Below are 4,370 nucleotides of genomic sequence, written 5' to 3' on the forward strand. Positions count from 1 at the left end.
GTTAGAACCTGTAAATTTACTATTATTTCCCAAGATTGTATAAACAAAGAGAAAAGGAAAAAAATAAAGACAAGACACTAAGCAAATATTCTTATTAGAAAAATTATTAAGTCAGTGCCTCAAATTAAAATTATAAAAATTTAAAGATGGCAGTATAATAATTGCAATACCTTAATCCATTAGTGAATATAGTAACCAGCATGCAAAAATAATGTTGCCTAATTCTCTGGATCCATATTCAGTGATATAATATAAATAATCCATCAATAATGTGATATTTAGATCTACCAAATTAGTGTTGACTTGGTTGCTGAATTGAGCTTAAATGCTAACATTTAGATAGTCTGAAAACACATCTCACTAAAAACTGGTTTGCACTTGCACTTCAAATTTTCTTACAGATATAAATAATTTTCATATTTTGATAATTTCATTATATATATGTTACATACATCCATTTCAATAAAGTTTTTATATCATACATATCATAAATAATTTAAATATTATATTAACAGTCTGAAAAACACAATATTAGCTTTCATATTTTCTTAAAATATCTGTATATCCTTATGATGTTTCCAAAAGTAGATCTTGTCTTGTCTTATTAGTAATTCATAAGGCAGAAGCTCCCATGGTCAGGATTCAAATTCTGCAGCAAGTGAAGAGAAAAAGAATTATATTTTTTCTCAAAGATTTTATAAGTATAAATCAGTGAAGAAGTTTAGAACTTTTTATTGTTTATAAGAAGAAAAATAGATATTTCCACAATACAAAATCACTATGGAATGCAGTATGCCCATATTTTCATACACAGTTGTCATTATGACTGAGTGTCAGAGCTTTGGGTTTTCCACCCCTTACGCATAAATTTGACAACCATATGCTAGGGTATTCTGTCAAGCACTGGGTTGACAACATGGAGATGATAATGGACACATCTCAACAGTCATATACCATAGCTTTAAAAGCAGATAATCAGGCAATTTCCATAAAGAGTCATTGGCATTAGGACAAGGATAAAGCAGGATAATACTGGAACACTTAGAAGGGACTTCTGTCCCAAACTTGTGTCAGTGTTTGAGGTCCTTCAGTGGAAGTGATACATGAGTTAACACCTGAAGTAAAAGGAGAAATTGTGAGAGAAAGGGAAGAGGTGCATGCAGACACTGAGATGAGGAAGAACACTTGTGGAATCACAGTGGTCCAGTGTCACTAAAATCTAGAACAAAGTGACAGTAAAGCAAATGAGATGAGATAGGCTGAGTAACCTGACAGAAATCCAGTTGATTTGGATATTTTAATTTTTGGCTAAGAAATTTCATACTTTTCTTGAGGCAAATGTAAACTAATGACAGAGTCATGACAGGGTATTTTAAATGTGTGACTGTTACTAAGTCAGTCTGGGCTTTTGGCCATAAACCACAGAAAAAGGGTGATGCATTTTTCCCACAAAAGAATGTCAGTGTATAGGCTGACAGTTTCATAGTGGGGCAGAAGTGGGAAAAAAAGCAGTTTCACACTTAAGGTCTTTAATTTGTTGATTTTCAGAATTGGGAAAGATACATAGCTTTTTAATTGTAATTGATTTCAGAAGTTACGCCCAGCACTATTTAAGCATTTGGCTCATGATAGGTGTGCACTTGATGAGAAATGTGGTAAATACTTCCAATTCTTATATAAATATCACAATGTAGAGTGTTCTTTGTATAAAACTCTTCTCTTACTAATTCCCCAAATAGGGTCTAAAATATATTACTGAACATAGTAAGTATGTTGTAGTGATAACAATAAAGTGGTGTCTAATGCCTTTACACATTTGATGTGAAAACAAATGATTTTGAATGACAGAATTCCCATTCCTGTCTTTATGTTCTATTTTTAAAGAAAATTATTTTAAACAAAAATTTTTACTGGTGCATTTAACTATATATAATAGAGGAAGTAATTATGACATATTCACAGATGCACATAAAATAATTTGATCATTCTTTTTCTAGTAGTTTTTTTCCTCTCCTTCTCCCTTCACCTTTGAAGGCATTCTGCAGTGATTACGGAGACATATCTTTGTATCATGATGAGAGAGTTTAAAAAACACTTTTCTATCCAGGCTAGCATGATATGGCAAACTAATGTTCCACAAGGACATGTAGAACTATTACATTAAGTTTTAAATAAACTAGCTTATGCACAAGTAAAAAAGAAACATCATTTTCTCCCAGAAATACATTGGAAAAAGAGTTGCCCCCCCCCAAATCCCCTTTGCATTGTGTCTACATTCATACACAATTTATCATTGTTTTGTAAATGATAAATTATCTAATTTTTCTGGTAAGAACTAATAAGAACAACAGTTCCGTCCGCCTGAAGGTTCTCAAGCAAGGTGGCTTCATGTATGTTTTCTATGACCCTACTGCACTTGTTTTAAAGTTTAAGAGCTGCAGGGGACCCAACATGGTGGCCGGTGAGGAAGCAGCACTTTCAGTATCTCCACATTAACGGGATTAGAAAGACCCATTAATACGCCTGGATTCTACCTGCTGAGGAACTTCTAGCAAAATTCCGATGAAAGGAGACCTGCCGGGAATTAGTAAGTTTATTCAAGGTGACAGTTTGTCCCAGACGAGTGAATCTCGGCCACACGGCGCAGAGGTCCAGTCCCGCCGGCCGCCGAACGGCCGCCGGCCGCTGCCTGCCCGCCTCTGCAAACGGCCCCTGGCGACCCGGCAAGGCAAGAGGGGTCCCCACCCGGCCCAGCGAAAGGCCCCCCCGCCTGCTCGGCTCGGTGAACGGCCCCACCCGCCTGGCAAACAGCCCTGTCTGTGCAGCAAATGACCCCCGCCCGCCTGGCCCTGCCAATGGCCCCGCCCGCACGGCCAGCAGCCCCCCGCCAGCCCGGCTAGGCAAACAGCCCCACCAGCATGGGGAATGGCCCCCCCGCCTGCCTGGCTCTGGGAACGGCCCCGCCAGCACGGCAAACGGTCCCCACCCGCCCGGCTCAGGAGGCAACGTGAAGGGACTCTAACCAAGCCTTTATGAAATAGCGAACTGGGAACTAAAACCAGAGATTGAGTCAGACCAGATACAAGCCAATCCCACCCCTCCCTTCGGACACTCCAGCAAGGAGCCAGGGGCCCGCCATAGCAGAGAGGGGAAGTCACCAAAGTTCGGCCAATGAGATTCCTTCCCAGCAGAATCTACTTTAGCAGGATTGTGACTCCCACCCACATCAGACACAAACAACCGGGAAACTTCAAAAATTTCTCGTGGGCATGACCATAAGGGCCAAGGGACTCCCAACCCCCAACTCCCCCTACTGCCAGTGATGTGGGCGTGAATGTAGGGGCAGAGGGAAGCAGAGAAGACTCCCCACCCCCAACTCCCCCAACCGCCAACTGAGAGGACGTGACGGTAGGGGTGGAGGGAAACAGAGGACACTCCAGACCCCCAACCCCTCCTACCGCCAGTGGAGTGGTTGTGATTATAGGGGCTGAGGGAAGCAGAGGGGATCCTCGACCCCCTACTCCCATTACCACCAGTAGCAACACCCAAGGTCTTAGCCGCCAGCTTCCAAGGGCACGCCCACCAAAGGGGTCCGGAAAAATTAAACTATTGACTCCCAGACCACAGCTCCACAGCACTGGGGGCTTAGATGAATGACAGAGAGAGTGCTCAGTCATTCAGGAAATAGGGCATGTGGTGGGGCTGAAAGTGTAACCAGATCCTTGGGGAACCGCCTCCGGTGAGCAGGACCTGGCTGGCTGGCAGGAGGAAGGGGAGGAGGGGCCGTAGAAGTGAAACGGCTCTGGACCAACAGGATTGAGAGACTCCCAGGAGCCACCTTACAGGGATTGCTGTCGACACTTTGAGGGCAAACCTCAGCTTGGAGGGCACAGCTCTGCCTACGGGAAGAGAAGAAAATGGATCTCTAAGACCTAATTTTATTTCTTATTTTATTTTATTTTTTCTCCCCCCTTTTCCCTCTTTCTTTCCCCTTTCAAGTTTTATTGTACTTTCCATTCTCCTCTATGCTATCTATCTCCCTCTCCTTCTTTCTTTTCAAGAGCACCTTCCTTCCCCTTCCCCCCAACTTTCATCCCAAGCATTACGTCCTACATTACGTGTAATTGTCTAAATGCAAATAGGTGAATGTTTTGAGGCTGTCTATAGGGCTCCTAAATACCTAGGTACTACCAACACCCTGATCCAATCAACAGTTAGTATCCCCCTTCAGTAAAGCAACCTTCTAAAGTAACCAAGACATACTAACACTTATACCTTCATAGCACCTAACCTAAAGTCCTAAGAACAAACAACAGATCACTATATGCATACAGAATCCGAAAGCCCTTTATAAATTGAATGAATCAGCT

The 4,370-nt window shown here is 42.1% G+C and overlaps 1 long non-coding RNA gene across 1 annotated transcript in view; it reads right to left on the bottom strand.

Annotated features, from left to right (window-relative positions):
• Positions 1-543: 543 nt before the first annotated feature.
• Positions 544-4,370, bottom strand: part of LOC125614738 — a 9,691-nt gene continuing 5,864 nt past the window's right edge. Inside the window, exon 2 of the long non-coding RNA XR_007345305.1 lies at positions 544-649. This is a non-coding gene — a long non-coding RNA (uncharacterized LOC125614738). The remainder of the gene's footprint in view (positions 650-4,370) is intronic.

The sequence above is a fragment of the Marmota marmota genome, unplaced genomic scaffold (genome assembly GCF_001458135.2).
Source record: "Marmota marmota marmota unplaced genomic scaffold, marMar, whole genome shotgun sequence".
Taxonomy (NCBI): domain Eukaryota; kingdom Metazoa; phylum Chordata; class Mammalia; order Rodentia; family Sciuridae; genus Marmota; species Marmota marmota.